We start from the raw sequence: 21,245 nt of genomic DNA, 5'->3' as shown, positions 1-21,245 counted from the left end.
GATGTTCAGGGCCCTTGAACCTGCAAAACAGTTGTAATGCAAAATAAGCCAGTATTAAAAATTTGCTCATATTGTACGTAGGATGCAAGACTGCAATGTTTAATCAATTAATTGGTTAGATTAATAAATTAAAGGCTTTCTTAATTTACTAAAGAGGCAACAAGACAGGAAATTTTTACAAAGGGTCAGATCCAACACTGCTGTTCCGCTAGTGTGGCAGACTTTGGCTTGTGGAATGGAACGTCCCCTCTTCTTTCCTGCAGCTCCCTATGCATCCTCAAAATCTGCTGCAAGGGGTTGGACAACCCTACTGAGCAGATAGCAGATCTGAGGGCACATGCAGACAAGAGAAGAAGGAGAAGACCTGCTGCACAATAGTAACTCCTTGCATGTAGTGTTGGATTCAGCCTATAATAATAATTATTATTAATGATAATATAAGTATTATAAAATGTGCAGGTGACAAGAAAACCTTAAGTATGGTGAGCAGGTGAAGAAGAAGAAGAAGAAGAAGATAGGATTCCTGCATCTGTAGTAGACATGAGGAAGAAGAAATTTCTGCACCTACAGCTGCTAAGATTCCCTTAATACACAACTATCAAAGGTGCAGGAACACTGTTCTCTTTTTTTACCTGCCCACCCTAACCTTAAATGCCACATTCCCCATTTTGTCTCATGCTGTTTCAGATGAAGCTTGCTACACTTATTTTCTTTAGAAGACAAATATAAGCAGATGAGTGGCCATTTTCCTAGGTTGACCAGGTTTTCCCAGATTTTAGCCATGCCACCTGGTGACTGTTTCCTGGCCTGGATTTTAACCATTCATTCATTCATTGTTCATTCATTCTTATAGAAGCTGAGAGGTAAAATGAGGTAAATATGAGGTAAAATATTATTATAGCTGAGGTATCAAAGTCTGTTAGCAAATATTAGAAAAGAAATAAACTGTAATATTTAGATAATATTTGGGATATGAAGGGGAACTACAAGCTGCCTTTGCAGAGGGCTCTCCTCTCTTTGAAGAAATTGTGAAGACAACGTTTTATTCAAATGAATTTTCTTTCAGAAAAGGCTGTCTGGTCCGCATCCAGTTTAAAGCTAAAGAACCAGAGAAAGGGGGAGAGAGCAGCATCCATGAAGTTGCTCAACAGTCCACACACATGGATCACCTGGTCACTTTCTTATCCATGATGGTGAGATGTGTTTCTATCAAAATTAGCGCAATTCTGTCTAAATTCGCACCTCTACACCATAAATTAACACATGTAAATTTTATGCAAATCTGCACCCTCTTTTGTTCATTTTTTCAACGATGCACTTCATCTTTCCTTGGCAATGCATAAATGACCACCACAGGCTGTTACTAGCACAAGGTCATTCAGTGAACTGAACAGTTAAGTGGGCATTTGAACTTGGGTCTCCTCGGCCCTATGCTGACATTCAGACCACGACACCGCACAGGCTCCTCTGACTATACAGATACATTCACTGGTTCAGAGTCTAATATGGGTGGATGGTACTGTGTTACGAAGGCCAAAGCAGTTGTCACAGCCTGTGATTTTACTGACAACCCTATGACGGGTTCAACTACCCAAAGGCTAACTTACAGGAACTATGACACACATGGTCTCTTGCAGAAACCTGAGGATAAATGAAGGGAAATTAAAAGCATTTTCCTCTAGAAACAGAGTGCTCATCTACCTTATCTCAATAGTTATAATATAGTTATAGCATCTCGGGCTTATATTGCTTTTTGTCTAATTTATCACTAGGGATGGGGAAATCTGTCAATTTTGATTTCTCTCAATTTCTCATTTTTCTCATCTTCAAGGTCAGTTCTCCATATTTCCACATCAGTTTGCAACTTTTTTAAAATAAAAAAGCCCTCATGAAAATTCATCCATTAATTTATCCACACACACACACACACACACACACACACACACACACACACACTTTTTAAATGCAATTTGTCAGATATTCACATTTTGGCAAAGCAGTTTCCCTGAATATATTTCCCCAAATACATCATTAACTTCTGATCACTAAAATATGCAGTGATATGCACACTTTGCCCAAGTATAAGCATTTTTGAAGCACATTGCATGGCTTACTTGGTGAGAGAACTGCACTGCAAAATTCAGAGAAGAGTAAATTTAGAAGAATGGCTGTGTTTTGGTAGGTGTATTGTTTCAGAAAGTGCATGTTAACCTGGTTTCCCATTAAATGTGAACTGATATTCCTCCCCCATCCTTATTTATCACACAAGACTGTACAATGACGAAAAATGTCCCAAAGTCACATTGTACAAGATTGTACAAAAAGGAAAAATCCCCAAATACTGAGTTACATGTTGGTGTGAGGGGAAGAAGCATGGCCACCTGCATTTCCTGGCCCTGCCCCTTCTGTCAATCCTTGCTCACTTCCCTGCCACCATCTATACATTGGAAGGACGAAAGCAGCAAGCCTGCTGCATGCCTATAGGCTCATGCCTATAGTTTAGAATCCTTCTCATGCAGCACTATAAATTGCACGGGGAGCTTCTGTGTGAGGGCATCAGGGTGCAACAGTGGGGGGGGGGGGCAAGGCGGCAAGTGTGAACCTGCTCTCTCCATGACTGTAATTGCTTGAGTGGAGAAAGCCTAACAAAGATTCGAGTCTACTTTAAATTTAACCAGTTGGTACCAGAGATGCTAAAAATCCAGCTTGCTTATCCTTGCCCCTCACTCCACCCCCAGCCACCCTGACCACTTTTCACATAAGCCCTAGAGCAGGAACTAGTTATTCCTAGTCAAAAACGACAGCTTTGTGTATGGCATTTTATGTTACACAGTAGATAGCTAAAGGGAGGGTGGAAAATAAGGTTTGGGCATGTCTAGGAAGAGATGGCAGAAAACTGGGAAAGGTTCTGTAAAGGGAAATTCATTCTTCTGTTACAAATGGAAAATTTGACCAAAGTGGTCAACAAAAGGGGAACTGAACAACATAATTTATATGGCCTTTCAAAAAGCCTACAACAAGTTCCTCACAGGAGGCTAGTTTAAAAAAAACACTCTAATGGGCCAGAAACAGGTTAGAAGGCTGCAAACTTTTTTTAAAAAGGGAAAAGCAGCAAGGTTTTTTTTAGCTGACAGAAACAAAACAGAAATCACCAGAACCCATCTAGACAATGCACTCCTGCGTGTCTGCAGTTGGGTAGCAGGTGATTTTATTTGGGATTTACTTCCCCTGTTCAGATTTTTTCCAGATAGGGAAAATCCAAGTATATTGTTGAAATACTAAAGCGTAGCAGTTGAATAGTGAAAACATCATGTGGGCAACATCCAAAAATCAAATGCAGTTTCAAATCTACATTAAACTTCCGTGTGGTTAAGGCCTTTGTCCATTTCATTTGTACTTTCAAAATATTAGAGGTAAAATCGACAAGGCTTTCTTATTTCATTTTTATGTAACATGATTTTTGAGTGATATTTGGATAACACAAAATATGTTATTGTCTTGCCACATGTTTATTGTAATTCTTTTTAAAAAGACAAGTCTCCCCTTAACCCTGTGCACTGAAGAACTGGAGACAGGGGAACAGTTGATTAACAGCAATAGGAACTGAAGCAACTAATCAGTGATAATATTTATTTCCGAAGTTTAAAAAGCATTGCTTGTTGGTTTATGCATATCATAGCTCTACTAAAAAGCTCCACGCCGCTTTTTCAACTTCTTATCAGCTGGCAATCCCAGCTTTAAAAACTCAAAAGGCTAAACAACTTTAAAAACTATTTTTGTCAGTTTGCTGCTGGACTCAGCTCATAGTTCTTGAATTAATTCACAAATCCTTAAACAACTTGGTCTCAAAGCACCTTGAAAATTGCCCAGTCCTTTATGCTTCACCTTGGTCACTGAGATTCTCTGATGGGGCACTTTTGTGGTTCCTCACACCCCTGAGATTTGGTCAGCCTTTATTAGGGACTGAGCCTCTAGTGTGGCAGGGCTTGCTGTTTGAGTTGCTGCAAGCGGAATGCCTGAGCTGGACCTTATGCAGAGTAGAAATGAATCAGCTCCACCACAAGAATGCATTCCAAAAGGTTTTACTACTGCAAAACTGCCTTAAACTACTTACAAAATAAAACATTGCAAAAATACAAAGTAACAGATAGCTTGTCTTTCTAGTCCTTGATACAGTGGCAGGCGCTTCAGGTTACAGGCGCTTCAGGTTACAGACTCCGCTAACCCTGAAATAGTACCTCGGGTTAAGAACTTCACTTCAGGATGAGAACAGAAATCGTGCTCCTGCGGAACGGCAGCAACAGGAGGCCCCATTAGCTAAAGTGGTGCTTCAGGTTAAGAACAGTTTCGGGTTAAGAACGGACCTCCAGAATGAATTAAGTACTTAACCCAAGGTACCACTGTACAGTTTAAGAAACTTTCCTCTCCCTGGCCCCAAAGAGCAATCCTATGCAATCATCTTGCTTGTTCATCATCGCTGAGCTGAGCTTCTACTGCTGTTGACTCCAAGGACTGACTAGGACCCTGAGTTCTACATAACCTTTTTTTTTTTTTACCTCAGTGCATACAAACATTACAATTTATGTGTATTAAACTTATATATTTAACACTTGCCCTGTGGAAGTCCTTGCCAGCAGAAGTTCAGCAAGAATCATCCCTGCCTTCTCTATAGCACCTAAAAATAGGGTTATTCAGATGAGACTTTGAATTGCAAATTATTTTTTAATGACCCATATTTATAGATGTCCATCCCTGCTCTGATATTTTATTGTTGTTGTAACTTTTGTATGTTGTGCTTTGCCTTGCTGTAGTTTTACAAAAGTGCAGTTTGCAAATATTTAAATAAAGAAATAAGTTTTTATGATTGCCAACTGATCAGAAAAAGCAACACAGTCTGTTCCCTACTCCTCCCGTATAATTGTAGCTTTATTTCGCCATGTGAACCTAAAGGTTGCCAACGGCTAAAGTATGCACAACAAGCTGCTACACTGGTCTGTCAAAAAGTTGACAACCCTGTCACTATGTGCCTACTGAGCTATAGCTCATTCTGTTCGTCTGCAAGAAAGTAATACTCGTGGCATTGTTGTTCCAACCCTATTCTTCTCCTAGGAAAAACTGGGCATAGACATCCATTTCCTTTTACTACACAACCGCAGCCCGTTTTTATTTGTGGCACATTCTTGCCCAGCTGCTGCTCCTGGTTTGGTTTGGTTTGGCTCATCGGACACCTGGAGCCAATTAAGCGGCCTGGCTGAAGCTTAACCCCCCCCCCCCGCCCAATGTACTGCCACTTTCTCCATATATCCTTTCTGACGGAGAGGGCAGGGCTATGGAAGAAAGACTGAAAGGATTAACATGTCTCCAGCATATTACTTTTTACTATTTTCAGGCTGGTGCTTGTGTGTGAGGAGCAACTCACAGTTCTAAGTCTCCTGTGCATATTTACTCAGAGGTAAGCCCCACTTTATTCAGTAAGACTGACTTCCAAGTAAGTAGGCATTCCGAGTAAGCATTGTAAGGCAATAAAAGAAAAGGCACTACTGTTCTTATGTCACCAAAACTCAAATATTAATTTGGGGAACATGCTACTATTAGTTTTAGGGCACCATCTTTTCTTACACTAAATTTAGAGATCTCTGTATTAGAACAAAAACATATAGTTACTGCATTTTGCCTCACCCTGCTATAATAGGACTTTCCAGAAACTGAATTTACTTGAATTCACAGACTGGTTTGAAGGTTGTAAATTCAGTTCTGAAAGCTGTTTGCAGAGAAAAGAAAACCTTCTTCTCTTGTAAATACTGTACGCCTTTTAGCTTGTTGGTTAGGTAAGATTTCTTTAACTTTGCTCTGATCAGGAGGAGCCAAAGCCCATAAATGACTGTTAGCAGAGTGCTGGCAGGCATACGGAAGACGCATGTGTTTTCCCTTTAAGAGTGGTCAGCTGAGGGGGGTGTTGGCAGCATTCCTCTGACAATCCCAGCCGTGTGTCTGTGTCACCATTTCTCTCCTTGGCATGCTTCTTCAAGTCAGTGTATTAAGTTTAGAATGGTCTGTGGTTGGTTCCGAGGGGGCAGAGGGTGCCTCCTTGCATTGGTTTATGTCTTTAGTCCAGAGAGGCATCTTGCTAAACTGCTGAGTCTGAGTCTCAGCTGTGTGGAAAAATGCATGGCTCCCAAATCGGTCCTTGGCAACACAGCCAAGATGAAGCAGCTCATACATTTTCCTGCACTGTGTGCACAACGGAATTCTCAAGAGGAGAATTCTCTCCTAAAACTTGAATTTCTCAGTCACCCTCCAGAAAGGATTTGACTCTTTTTCTAGTTCCCGTGTAGAGAGTGCTATTAATTAAAGGGCAGGCCGGGGATGGGAACAGACAGTCAGTGTTTTAATTTTTGAAGTGGACAGATGCCGGTAGATGAGACCGCCTGGAAATATCTAATTCTAGGTATGTAGGCTATTGTTGTTACTCTCCCGCAGTGATGAGGAAAAGCATTCTACACATCCGTGGTTTGTTTTTGCTTCAGATGTTCAAGGGCCAAGTGCTGGCATTAAAAAGAGGTTCCATTGCTGAGCCTTGGCTCAGATTAATCCCTGAATAGAATAAAAATAAGTTTTCTTTGGTTAGGAGAACGAAACAGTTTTGGCATATGGTGATATTAATTGCTATTTCCTGGCTGGAATTTTTATTTGTTAACTGAGTCTAAATACATAACAAAGAGTACTCCATTTTATTCAATGCAAAAGGAAGCATTTTGCTTCAAAAACAGAGAACGTCTAAAGGGCTAAATCAAACAAATAGGGCCCCCTTGGTCTTCTGGAGTAAAAATATAGCACGTTGCCAAGGGAATTGAGCCAGTACTTTACTTGCTTAATCAGAGCTGACTGTCACAGACATTGGCTTTGTTTAAGTTAGGTAGGCCTGAGTTTATATGATGATCTGGGCCAGAGGTTTCTGAAGGAACACTTTCTCCATCATGACCCCCCATTAGAAGTAGGAAAGCCATTGTGGCAAGCAGCCATTGATAGACAATGTGCTACCTCCACTGTAAGCACCAGCTGCTGGGACTCACAAGTGGGGAGGATGCTATTGTGCTCAGGCTTGTGCTTTCAGGCTTCCCATAGGCCTCTGGCTGGCCACCTTGATAACAGGATGCTGGCCTAGATAGGCCACATCCAGCAGGACACTTCTTCCATTCTTATTGTCCTCTATAAGAACCATTGTCTTCTCTAGCCTTATTCAAGCATGTGGAGGAGGCACAGTTGTTGTGCATGTTGGCTCTGCCCACTCAGTCTCTGTCCTTCCCATGTTGAGCAGGGAAGGTGTGAAGAGGGGCTTTTGCTTGCAAGCGGTGGCCCTTTAGATGCTGTTAGATGGTAACTCCCATCATCCTAGCCAATTGCTAATGCTGGCTGGGGTTGTTGGAAGTTGGAGTCCCACAACTTCTGGAAGGCCACAGTTTCTCCCTGGCTGGGCTACACTGACTGGTAGTGGTTTTCCAGGATTTCAGGCAGGAGTCTTTCCCAGCCCTACCTGGAGATGTCAGGGATTGATCTTGGGACCTTCTGCATGCTCTACCAGGGCCTCCAAGAGGAATGTTATCAAGAAATGTCTCTTTTGGTCCCCTTACCTTCTCCATTGGTTATACTGTAAGGTCAAAAACGGTATGGAAGACAATAGATGGGCTGAGTGGAGCACTCTGTTATTATTCTGCATGTAAGGCCTTATGCTCTTATATTCGCTCCAAGATAAATATAAATATAAATAAAATAAAAGAGGATCAGAGATAAGAAAGCACATTTGATTGGAACATCTTTGATTATGCTACAATACAGATAAGGCAAAATAATTCACATTGAAACATCCCTTTATATTGCAATGCAGATCAGATCACCAGAAGACATTAGTGTTAGTAAAGGAAGGAAGATAAACTTACTATATGCTTTTAAAAAAATAGCTTTTCTGGACTTTTGTGAAAAATTTCAAATCACAACATGAAAATTAATTGTTATGGCAATGTTTGATTCAATACTTAGCCTGGCCAAATTCACAAGACGTTTCTGAGACATTGTAGACCTTCAATAATTATTAATCAGCTGAAGTTTGCTGAGTGACCTCTCTCCAGAAGCTACTGTTGCTGGAATTGTTAATAGTACTCTTAAGCTAGCACACACATTTGGAAACAGGTCACCAAGTCTGTACTTTCTTAACAAGTTCAACAGACCTAATGGCTTTAACTGTACATTTACAAAATCTGCTTCATGTACTGAGGCTAAATGTTGCATTTCTTTTCCGAAATCATCACCAATTAAAATCAGCAGGATATTGCTATGATAAAGATAAAGATTTTCTCTCCACTTCACTTTCAGACATGGTGAGATATTTCCACAAGAAAGCATTTTTTGTGCAATTGCTTAACAGCATTGAAGTGGACAGTTAACCCTGCTATAACATTGTCTACCAAAACCTAAAACACATACTTTCTGAAGCTCTTCTGGAGTATCATCTGTGTCATTCATTTCTTCCAAGTTAGCATCAGGTGTACTGTTGTCATGTGACCTTGTCCTCTTGCACCTAACTTAATTACATACATGGGACAGAGTTTTATTTCTATATTTAGGTTTGATGCAACCAATCTGGCTTCATTCCACAGGCATTTCCGCTTCTTTTGGAGTTTTGTCAGCTCTGTTACATCAACACCCAGTGTGGCATCTCTAGCATGAAAGACCTTGTTTCAAATATCTATGCCAGCTAATGTTTTGTACCACATGGCTGACACTATAACACACAGGCAAAAGATGTCACATATAATAAAACTCCATGGACTTCATTTCTTGTTTTGGCCATCAAATTTAGTACTAGGAGGTCTTTCAGTGCTAATTTAATACCAGGCAAGTGATCTGCAAAATTCAACATTCAACAGCATCTGAGCATCTTGTTTCAGACATACTATGAAAAGAACAACCAATATAGTTTTTGTAGTATTTCCTACCACTTAGGACTGGAACTGAACAGGTGGGACACAGTTTTAATTGTTCCCCCAAAAAGGTTATTGCTCCAAGTATGCATTCAGAAGCAGCATTTCCACATAAGTTGAGTATGTGACAACCACAAGGTGAAAAAAAATTGCTTTTGAGTATTTTTCTTGTATTTTTGCTTGTTCCAGTGGCGTAGGAAAGAGGGGGAGGCAGAGGGAGTGCACCGCCCCCGGCACCATCTCTGGCAGGGTGACAAGAGGGCACCCCACGGGGTGCCAATGCGCTGCTGCAGCCGCGTGCAAAGGATCCCCTGCTCACAGCTACACCCTCCGCTGCCACCACTTCACCCCCACAGCAAGGACAGAGGGGCGGCAGGAGGAGCAGTAGCAGCAGCTGGTGCAGCAGCAGTGGCAGCAGCAGTGGCAGCAGCAGCGGCAAAGGCCACCGCCTCCCTGAGGCACACCATCCCCGGTCGCGTCTGCTCTTGCTCTAACTGCCGCCACCTCAGAGTCACCTCCGCTGTCTCTGGCGGAATGGGGTGGGTGGGGGAGGCGCGTGTGGGCGGAGAGAGGGAAAGAGAGAGTGACCTGCCTGGCTCTCTTTCGCGCGCACACCCAACGCCTGACTCTGGAGAGCCAGTGTGGTATAGTAGTTAAGAGCAGTAGATTTGTAATCTGGTGAACCGGGTTCGCTTCCCCACTCCTCCACGTGCAGCTGCTGGGTGACCTTGGGCTAGTCACACTTCTCTGAGGTCTCTCAGCCTCACTCACCTCACAGAGTGTTTGTTGTGGGGGAGGAAGGGAAAGGAGAATGTTAGCCGCTTTGAGACTCATTCGGGTAGTGATAAAGCGGGATATCAAATCCAAACTCTTATTCTTCTGATGGAGTGGGGCAAAAGGCTGGGTGCATGAGGCAGAGGGAACAAGCAGAGCATGCGCCATACATAGCAGCACCGTGCATGCACTGTACGGTCGGTTTGCCCTGCCCCCCTGCCCCGGGTACCGTTCATGCTTTGTTCACCCCTGGCTTGGGCGCCATTGTATTTTCATGCTACATTTGTCCCATTATCGTAGGCTTGTGCTGTACATTCGCTGAGAGGAATAGCATGTTCTTCCAATGCATTCGTTATCATCTGAGCCATTTCTTTCCCTCTTTTGTTGCTACAATCTGCAAACTTCAGAAATCTTTCTTGAATCTCATACTGCATTTCTTTTAAAAGTACATCTCCAAAGAAATGTTGTTTGTTCAACATTGGAAGAATCTGGCGTAGAGTCTACTATTTCTGCAAAGCATTTGCAGATTGCCTCTCAAGCAAAAAGTGTCGCTTCATAAGATTCAAGCATTCTGTAATAAATTCATTTTGTGAGGCAGGGGACAAATAATGAACTTGAGGCTGCTCACGCCTTTTCTGTGACTCCTCTGCACTTAGCACATGTTCCTGAAGGATGGGGAGCAGTTCAATGAGTCCTAAAAAGATTCCATTGTTTGAATCACCAATTTGATGGGATGAATTAGTAATTGCTAAACCATTTTCTCCCAAGAAGAGTGCAACATTGGTGATGCAATTTAACAGGTTGTACCATTTCACAGCTTCGGTTTTGATGGATGCTTGTAAGATGATGTGAACTCCTGTCCCAGACTGCAGGAACATTTCTAGTTCGCCAAGCTAGGTAATGTTCTCTGTGACTATGACCTTTTTCATGTTACTAACTATCTCCTGATTCTTAGGACAGTTGTCTGGAAAAGATCATTTTTCCAGATGTAGTGAGTTCTTCATCTGTTCATGATGGTAACGGTGGCAATGAGCTGCTTTGCCTTCCTCTGCTTTGACTTCCTCTTACCACACTTTTGAGTGATAGCTGATCCACAGCCATTTGATGTACCTTTGGGGACGATTAAATTTTGCTGCCTCTCTGGATTGCATGGGAGAAGTAGGTGGGGGCACACTGGCAGAAGAGGAAGCGGGCAGAGGAAGAAGGTGCCATGGCATTTTGTGTAAATGCTAATATTCACGCAATATATGCATATGTTTTCTGAGGTCCCAGGAAATTTCTGGCCCTGTGTCCCCTTTTGACCCCAGGCAGGGGTACAATGTACCCACTGCACCCCCTCTCCTGGGTCCTGTGCTCTGCCACGGAGCTATGGCTTTTCCCGCTTGTCTTGCAGTAGCTTATCCAAATTAACCCAGTTTCCCTTGAAACTTCTCCCGTTGAAGCAAGACCCTAAAAATGTGTTTTTATGTGAAATTTGGTTCCAAATTTACTTGGGACAGGAGAGATATCAGCTTGAACCCTGATAAAGAAAGCCTATTTAATCTGCAGTGTTTGCATGAAATGGATGGAAGAAAAGCTCATGGCATCTTCCTGTGCTATGAAGATGCTTTGAAGGTGTTAGAAATATTTAATCTGCATCATTCACAGGGGGGAAATGTAAACTAGACCGACTCTGTTCTGAGCTGTAAGAAATAAATGCCTCAAAATGGGGAATAAGGAGGTTAGGGTAAAGTGACCCGCAGATAACGACAGGCTAAAGTTTTGCTGTCATGCAGCACAAAATGTTTTAGAATGGAAAATAATTAATGTTGAGTAAAGAATGGAGCTGAGATTATTATAATGAGATACAGTGTGCTCTTCCGACCATCTAGGGGTCAATGTTACTTGGTTCCAAATGGTTATGAGTAAGTAAGAATTGTCCTGCTATAAAGTAGAAATAATGCAATGGTATGCAGTCAGTTTTACAGTGACCTTAAGGTTAATGGTAGTTGCTCTTAGTATGTTTATAAAGGTTTAAAAGAGACATATGAACTGAAGATTTTAAAGTCTAGAGCTACAGTACTAAGCAGACTATAATATTGAGATTTTGGAATAAAGTGGCTTCAAGTATGCTATGCTTGGCTGTTGCTCAATAGCTGAATACTTTCATGGTGACTTTCCTTTCAGAATAGTACCACCTCTCGAGTAATATATCACTTGTATGTCTCAATCTGATAATAGATTGCACCAGTATATTATTGCAACAACAGATGTATTGCCAGTGTAGTCCTCTGCATTACTGGAACAGAGCACTTGGAAGATGATGTATTTCTCAAAATATGGCACCAACCAGAAGAAGGCAGGACCAGGAGCAGATTTAGTTCAATATCCTAAAAAGAATTCTGATGCCACATAAGCTCCCTGGTACAAAGATATAATGGCTTGGCACAGCTCTAAATTGAATTCCCGTTTGGTTTTGGACTCTGGAGTTCACATAATCGGGTCATGGCTTAAATTTATTTATTTTTAATTTAGAAGGAACAACAGCTGAGAGCTGTAGCCTAATATAACTGCATGACTGAAGTATTTCCATAGCTAATTGCTCACATGTGTATGAGTAGCTGTATGTGTAAGACTATGTTCAATTATGAATGAGCATAATCCATAAGCTAAAACTCCAGACACTTACGATCCAGTTATTCTTTGGTCCTGGAAATTAAGATGTTTCCAGACGTTGCCTCAGGCTTCCACCTCCCTTTCAGCTTTTTGCACGCTGCACAAACCTATTGGAAAATGTGTTGGTACATCCATACGGGGAGCTGGCTTCAGGCACTAGGCCCATTGGCAAACCAACTCTGCATTACAAGGATGTCTGCAAACAAGACATGAAGGCTGGCAACATCAAACCAGCCATGTCAGAATCCCTTGCAGATGACGGCAGTGCCTGGAGACAATCAGTTAGCTTGCGTATTCACAGCAGTGACCAGAGGAGGAATGACCACTGGGACATGCATAGAGAAAATAAATGCCATAGTGCATCGTAGGAAAACTGGCCTCCTTCATCTGCCCCACCTACAAAAAAACAACCCTCCCATATCAGTCTCTACAGCCACAGCAGGTGCTGTAATTCTCCAAAGGTTTGATTTTACCCCCAATGGTGCACTCTTCCATTGTCTCCCGAGAGAGACGGATGCCATCAACAACATCCATACATATGCTTAATTGGGGATATTTATTAATTCATTTTTTTAAAAAGACCAAGATCACACAATTCTGGGTGGGGGAAATGTCCGCCTGGCCACCACACAAAGAGTATTTCAGGACAAGGAGTATCTATGTGGTGGGAACTAAACACTATGTGGCAAAAAAATTACATAAATAGGGCAGTCGTATGAGACTATCTTGGAGGCTTCAAGCATTGTCCCCCCACCCAGTCCAACCTGGAATTTATATGTTCTATTTTTTTTTAAAAAAAAATATTTATTACTTTTAAACCTTACAAAAAGAAAAAAAGAAAAAGAAAAAAAAGAAAAAAGCAAAAGAAAGAAAAAACAATACAGTACAATATATAAACAATACACAGCACAACATTAACACATTAAACAAAACAAGACAGAGCAAAAACAATTCAAAAACACACATCATACCATTTCAATACCCTCTCTTTCATTCCCTTGTTTCATCAACCTCCTCTCACCTCCCTTTTTGTATTCCATTTCTATTAATTATTTCAGCAAATCCTTTCCATCTTTCTCTATTTTCTGTCATATAGTTATCTTAACATATTTTAACTTTATTTTCCATTAATACTATAATACTTATTTATGCTTAATTCCTTATAACATTTCTACTAAAGCCATATAATTTCATCCCAACATTTTTCTAACACTCATTAATTTTACATTATTTCCATAGATAAACTTTAAACTTTTTCCAGTCTTCTTCCACCGTCTCTTCTCCCTGGTCTCGGGTTCTGCCAGTCATTTCCGTCAATTCCATATAGTCCATCAACCTGGTGATCTTCTGTCCGAGGCTCTTAACTCTTTTCCAAGTTCTCAATGAGGTAGTTGGTTTTCCTGTCTGGAGAGGGGGATAAACTTGAAACAGTCCTGTTGGTTGCTGAATAAAGCTGACTCAGCCTAGCCCAGAAAGGTCTCTTGGTTGCCACCTCTCTATTAACAGCTTTATATGGGTCTATATGCCTGAGAACATATATTCCTTTCAGTCTTTGGTTTACCTTCTGCTAAAGTTTCTCACTGAAATACTTGACCAAAGTTTCTGGTAGAGGGCAAAGCAGCAACAATGGTGTACTTGAAGTATTTTAAAATGCATGATATGTGAAGCAAGTGTCCAGTGCCCTCTGTCACAGTGGCTTGATTAACTTACAGGTCACCAACAACTCCTAAAACTTAATCAGAGCAGGATTTCAGAAGGGTATGTGTGTGTTGTCTCCACAGCCCCGTTATGTATAGATTCAATATCAAATATCTGAGAGCCATCAATGAAGTTGAGATATTGGAGCTTAATCCCAAGATTCTGATTCAGTACCTCCTTTGTTAGATTGTTGTCCTATAGCAGGTGGGGGGTGGACACTGAGTTTTTCCAAGGGGTTCATCAAACTTCACAACTAATGCCCAGACACTCAGCTTTCATTTCAAAAACAATAATGCAAGTTTCTACCTGCTATGAAAGGGAAGCAAAACGTGATTCCTGTGAGATGAGCCAGCCTGGCTGTCTGCTCTCACCTTTTTAACCAATGAGGTTTTAACCAGTGAATGAAGTGAGGGCTGCAATTGATGAGTGAGTTGTTTGGACACCAGCCAATAGATATGAATCCTAAAGTGTTGCCATTTCTCCCTCCAATTTAATGGACTTTTATTTCCTGCATGTGTTTAGTTCTTGGAATATCCAAAGTGTACTTTACTCCATTCTAGCAACCAGAACCAATACTTCCCAATCCGTTACCAGTTATTTTCTGCAATTACTTCTACATAGTAAATGTTCAAGGATTCCTTTTCCTCACATGGGAAATGCAAACTGTGAAACTTTGCGGGTAGACTCTTCAAATCACGTCCAAATTTTCGTGCACCTTGAGAACATAGCATGCTTAGTGTGATGTTCTTTTTCTATTTCTGTGCATCACAGTCCTATACTTCATGACACAGCCTTTTCTGATTGGCCAATATACAAAGTAATAGGGTGGACAGAATACAAAAAAGCACTATTTAGGAGGAAGGTCTTGCAAAAGTGTGTAGCCAAAACTGCATGCCAAAATTCGGAGAAATTCTCACTAACATACTGATGAAGTTTCATGAAGATTTTTTTTAAAGCAACAACAACCACAACCCCCAAATTGCTGCAGAAATGTGGAGAACTGAATTTAAGATTGGAGAAAATGAGGAACTGAGAGAGCCGATCCCTAGTAGTCACACAGCTGCTCACCTGGGATGCAGGTGCTTTAGACTGAGGGTCTCTTATTGTGAGAGAATTCAACCCCCAGTGTGTCAGTCCCTTTACTAGGAATAGAATACCAGAGGTTCTACATGTTATTTTGGTGTTAACTAGGGTTCAAAACAGGGACGTGGGTGGCACTGGGGACGCGGGTGGCGCTGTGCGTTAAACCACAGAGCCTAGGACTTGCCGATCAGAAGGTCGGCGGTTTGAATCCCCGTGACGGGGTGAGCTCCCATTGCTCATTCCCTGCTCCTGCCAACCTAGCAGTTCGAAAGCACGTCAAAGTGTAAGTATGGTAGATAAATAGGTACCGCTCCGGCGGGAAGTTAAACGGTGTTTCCGTGTGCTGCTCTGGTTCGCCAGAAGCGGCTTAGTCATGCTGGCCACATCACCCAGAGCTGTACACCGGCTCCCTCGGCTAGTAAAGCAAGATGAGCGCCACAACCCCAGAGTCGGGCACGACTGGACCTAATGGTCAGGGGTCCCTTTACCTTTACTAGGGTTCAAAACAGATAAGCTATAGGATATATGTTATCAGATCTCCTACTGTTGGGTTTAATTATTTTTTTTTAATTTGAAAGTTTTTCTGGGGAAGCAGCAGTTCTGGAACACGGAAAATGTAACCTTTTCCCTCTGTGCCATTTTCCCAGTCTCAATCACCCCCCAAACTGCTATTAGCCTCTCTGTGAAGGAAATACAGGTACCCTTTGTATTTGCACATTTCTTTCTCAAGTGGGGCTAATAGCAGCTTTGAGTGGGTGGGTTTGCTCTAAACTGGAATAATGGTAAGTGGGGGGAAATATTAAACACTCCCTCCCCGGTACTGCCTCTCCAATCCAAATCAATCCTCCCACACGGTTGCTTTGACAATACAATAAGTAAGTAAAAATAAGGCTGCCATGGGATTAAAAGGTGGTGCCTTATTATCTGACTAATTGTGATGCACCACATACTAAGTTGAAACAACTTATTTGTCACACTTGGGGAAGATCAAGACCTTTTCAGCAAGATGTTTGCATCCCACAGGCCTGGAGGGTTGCCCTCTGCACTCTGCACATAATGCGTCCTGCTATAGGCATCAGCGGACAGGCCAAATGAGACATGTAGCCTTGGACCACCTTCTATTGCTTTTTCATGGTGTGTAGTAAGTAAAGGTTAATTGTTATACTTTTCGTAAAAAAAGCAAACGAAACCCTTTTTACTTGACAGTAAGCCATCAGTTAGAGTTCCGAACACTGGAGTGTTTATACGGTGGTTGGTTCCCCCCGTCCCGTCCCCCCCCCCGTTATTGCCCTCCTTGTACTGTCCTTTTGACAACAGCCCCTAAAGTATTCAAAAATTACTTCGCAGGCTCATGATGTAGTGTCGCCAAAGGCTAATTGACTCGTCCTTCTGTAATGATCCGTGGCTGTGTATACAGATGCCATTGTTCCCAGTCAGCCGTATACATGGACCTTCAGCTGAATGCTGGGGTTTCATTTCATAACTATTGGCTCTCTCTTTGTCCACTGAGATCACCAAAGGAGACTAAGGCCACATTCGGACCATACATTTAAAGCACTTTAAACAGTTGTGGCTTCTCTCAAAGAATTCTGCAAGCTGTAGTTTCATAAAGGTGCTGAGAGCAGTAGGAAGATCCCTATTCCCCTCCCCAAGCTACAATACCCAGCGTTTGATTTGATATAATATTTGTATTTTGTTTTTCCAACAACAAATGTTGTGCTGGATGACATCCTCTTTCTGGGAAGGGACTTATTCTGTGCTCAGTGCAGCAGGCAACACACTCTCAGGCAAAACGATAGTTCATAGTTCTCAGTGAAGAGGAATTGACTGTTAAACCACTCTGGGACTTGTAGTTCTGTGAGGGGAAAAGGGGCCTCATAACCACTCTCAGCACTGTTAAAAAACTTCAGCTCCCAAAATTACATGGGTGAAGCCATGACTATTTAACGTGGTATCATAGTGGTTTGAATGCATGGTCTAAAACAACATAATTGCTTGTAATATATCTTAAAATTCCAATATGTGGACATTAGATATGTTTAATTAAGAAGCAAATATACTTTTCTGTGCCCAATGCATGCAGCTGTGTTGATAGCTGTGTCTGTAGCTCATAGGAAGGTGTCCCACGGCTTGTAGAGATCACACTCATTTCTCCCTGTATCGCTGCCTAGCAGGCAGAGAGGCCTTATAGCTTTGTTGATAACACCCTATCCTAACTTTTATAAGGCTTGCTCACACGCTGCACTGAACACAGGTACAAGCTGCTTCTACCTATGTACAAGCATTTGTGTGAGTGGATTTGTACTGCTCAACTATTGCGTACACAGACTGTACATATTGAATGGGACGTGCAAAGGTGTGAACACCCTTGTAGAAAATAATCTAGGGACTGTAGTGCCCTCTTCTATCCTCTGTTATGTGGCTGATCTAATTCCAGAATGTCAACAGATGCAGAAACATGCAGCGTTAAAAGCATTCTTCCCACTACTGGAAAAAATCCAAAGGTCCCTAGATGGGCTTCTCTGAGAAGACAACCTTCTTTCACCTCTGAAGTCCAAAAGTCATTTCAGGCCTGCCTGAATAAGATTCTTTCCCAGCCTCATTAATCAATGACTAGCAGGTGTCCACAGCAATCATGATTACATGTGCCAGGCTGCAGAAAGATAACTCAGAAACAATTTAAGGTCAAGGGTGGGGCAGACATCTGAAAAATAACAGACACCAGACCCGGCAAAAGTACTTTACACCTGTTTTTTTGATTGGCTGAGTTCTCTGAAAAGGGGAGTAACTCACACCTCCTCAGTATCAACTTGCAATTCTCCTTTGCCGATCATAATACCAAGCATGCATAGAGCACATTTCTAATTCTTTATGCATTTTACACACATTATGTTTGGTTCTCACTAGGGTTGTAACAATGTGAGCATTAATTGGTCAGATTATCCCATTTTAAAACTTCTAATTGATCGAAAACTCTAATTAATCAAGCAGCAGATTATCTGTATTTGTAACACGTTAGAAAGTTAAGGATGACAGGTATTGGGTTTTACCGAACTCTGCAGCTTAATTCTCCCTTCCTCTCCTCTGCAGCCCCCCACCTCAATATCTGCTCCAGAGGTACACAAAGAGAAGAAGGAAAAGCCCAGCTTTGTGAATGGAACTGTACGCATGTATCATTGGACACAACCCCTGATCTCAGAAGAAGTGTTCCTCTTATCGCACGCAAGAAATTATGCTGCTTCTAAGATAGTGTGTGCTGTGACTCATAAGGCAGATATCTGAGGACATGCGTTTCCTCTTCACAATGATTGTTTTATTAATATACAAATTTCAGTCATTAACTTATTCATTAAAGCTCATATCATTAATTGAGTAGTACTTCTTGAATGGGTAGACTACACTGATTCCTGGTCATTGTTTGTAAACTTGCCCAAACTTAAGTCACATGGTGAGATGTGAACTGAGGTCTCCAGACTCATATTCAGCACAATTTTAAAGCACAATTTTAATCCTGCTTTTCCTAATACTGATTAGGGTATACCTCTTTCAGAGACTCCTTACCTCTTTCCTCACCATACCAATGGCATCACTTGGAAAGCTGATTTAAAAGCCATGTCTAGATGCCCCAGCTTCACCCCTGGAACTGGTCTTACACCAGAATAGGGGGGTGGGGCAGGAAAAGTCTTTATGTTTACTGCTTCAGCTCCAGGCTGGCTCAGAAAACAAGCCTCAGCACAACTTGCCCATAGCTGGACTGGCTTAGGATCCAGCGGATCCTAGGCTGGCTTGGCCTTGCTTGCTCCCCCTCAAAACCCCATTTCATAGGTTTAGGCTGACTACCCACAGTAAGGATACATCTAGTGTTAGCTTCCATTCTGAAGGCTTGGGTGGAGATCTTAGTGATAGTGAAGGTTCTCCACTGGCAGAGCTGGGTGAAGAGACACTTCTGCCTCATCCAACCCTCCTCCAGCATGACAATTTGAGTTATAGATTGGTCTGCACAAAGCCTTATTGTCTGCATCATGTTCTACTGCGCACCCACCCCAAAATGGTAGACCAGGGATAGAAAACCTACAGATGTCGGTAGATTTCAACTCCTATCCACACTAGCCAGCATAGTCAATGAGAATTGTGAAACACCTAGAGGGCCACTGGTTCCCCACCCTTCTTGTAGACTTTCCTCATCTGGAAGCTGAGCTGGTCCTCTGATGATTTGGGTTGCTCTTTTCTACACCTTATCTAGCTCTTTCATATGGTTGCCACTCAGCTGTAGGATAGATACAGTTGTACCTTGGTTTTTGAACAGAATGCATTCCAGAAGTCCATTCGACTTCCGAAACGTTCAGAAACAAGGCATAGCTTCCGTTTGGCTTCCGATTGCGCGGGCACGCCGGAAACAATAGTGGAAGCTGCATCAGACGTTCAGCTTCCAAAAAAACATTCAAAAAGCAGAACACTCACTTCCGGATTTTGATCATTCAGGAGCCGAAACGTACAAGTACCAAGGTGTTTGACAACCAAAGTACGACTGTATTCAGAACTGAGCAGTTTCTGAAGGGCTGCCCAAGAGGTTATTTGAAACTACTTTTAGTAGCTAAGGATTTGGGAGGGATGGAGGAATGAAAGCAGTTTTAATCATCCTAATAGGGTTTATGACTTTGACATTGTTGCATGCACCATGCATTTAGGAGGAGGAAAGCTACAAAATAATAATAAATAAATAAAGGGAGCCACACAGTACAAGGTGGTCTGTATTTCCAGAACACAGGAGATATTGCTAGGCATGTTGAAAGCCATTTCTGAGTAGTGTGCAAACACCAAAAGGATTATTTAAGCCTTATTTGAAAAACATTGATAGTACAAATATTTATTCTGAGTTTGATATGATTATGGAATTATTTACATTTGAAAGTGGGTGAATAGGGAGGACAGAATAAAAATACTGGTTTAAGAAATAGTGCCTCTTCTGTTGTCTTTGACAGGGAAAGAATAGGCTATGCTGTTCCGCAGCATTAAATCAAGCAAAAGAGTGAAAAAGGCAACAAATTGTAAGCTATTCCAATTGTTTGTTTCATTAAAAATATTACAGTTAACAAATTGCATCTCAGAAAACAAGCTGTATGAATCTGGATCATCTCCATATTTGTCATTCCAAAGATGTAATAAATTAAATGAGCTTCAAAGAATCTCTCTCATTGTGTTCCCCGCTTAACCAGGTTACTTCCCGTGAGCTTACAGAAGACCATCACTGCAACAAGAACAGCAGCAGCTTTGAATAGCGCCAGTTCCCACCTATTATCAGCAGCTGGGAAGCTTTTCTATACAAAGGTATTTTCACCCACCAGCAGACATTGCATAGAGTTATTTCTTGTGGGTCTCTATGGGTGGTGGGGGATTTTCCAGTGTGAAATGCCACGATGAAGGAACTCTTGTCTCCCACCTTTCCGTGACACCATCATGGCATGCATTTCCAAGTGTTTGGCCCTTTCTCCCTGCCTGGCTTTCAGTGTTCCTTGCAGAGAGTCCCAAGGATAAATGAAGCCAAGATGCTTATGCCACAAGGTGGTATTCAACTCTTAAGAGCTGTATCCAACTAAGGCTGAATACGCACTATACATTTAAAGCCCATAATTCCCCCCAGAGAATCATGGAAACTGTAGTTCAACCACTCACAGAGCTACAATTCCCTGCAGCCTTAACAAATGACTGTTAACAATATTTGGGGTGGTAGTGGTGGTGAAGTCATGTGCTTTAAAAGTATGGTGTGTATGCAGCCTATGTTATACCCAGAGTAAACCTATGGAAATTTATAGACCTGACGAACTTAAGCCCATTAACTTGAATGGCTTCATTCCAAGTATAACTTAGTTGGATGTAATCTTTAGCCTGCATTTTGTCCTGATACTGGGCATCTGATGTTAGGATGGACTCTTAGCATGTATCTAAGCCTAAGCATGTACAAATGAAACAAGCACCCACCACCCTGCCTTTTCTCTGTTGTTTCCCTTGTGTCAAATATTACACGGTAAACTTCTGGGCTCTATGAGCAAGTGCCTC

The 21,245-nt window shown here is 41.8% G+C and overlaps 1 long non-coding RNA gene across 2 annotated transcripts in view; it reads left to right on the top strand.

Moving 5' to 3' along the window:
* LOC310852571 overlaps positions 1-20,781 on the top strand; it is a 24,098-nt gene extending 3,317 nt beyond the window's left edge. The window contains exons 2-5 of one of the 2 annotated variants that reach the window (XR_014568276.1): positions 460-604; positions 1,067-1,193; positions 18,279-18,437; positions 20,405-20,781. This is a non-coding gene — a long non-coding RNA (uncharacterized lncRNA). The other variant, XR_014568277.1, reaches the window with a different exon arrangement.
* Positions 20,782-21,245: the final 464 nt, after the last annotated feature.

Source organism: Podarcis gaigeae (genome assembly GCF_964106915.1).
Source record: "Podarcis gaigeae genome assembly, chromosome: 9".
Lineage (NCBI taxonomy): Eukaryota > Metazoa > Chordata > Lepidosauria > Squamata > Lacertidae > Podarcis > Podarcis gaigeae.
Note: the sequence above shows the minus strand (reverse complement) of the source record. Positions and strands in the feature narration are given on the sequence as shown.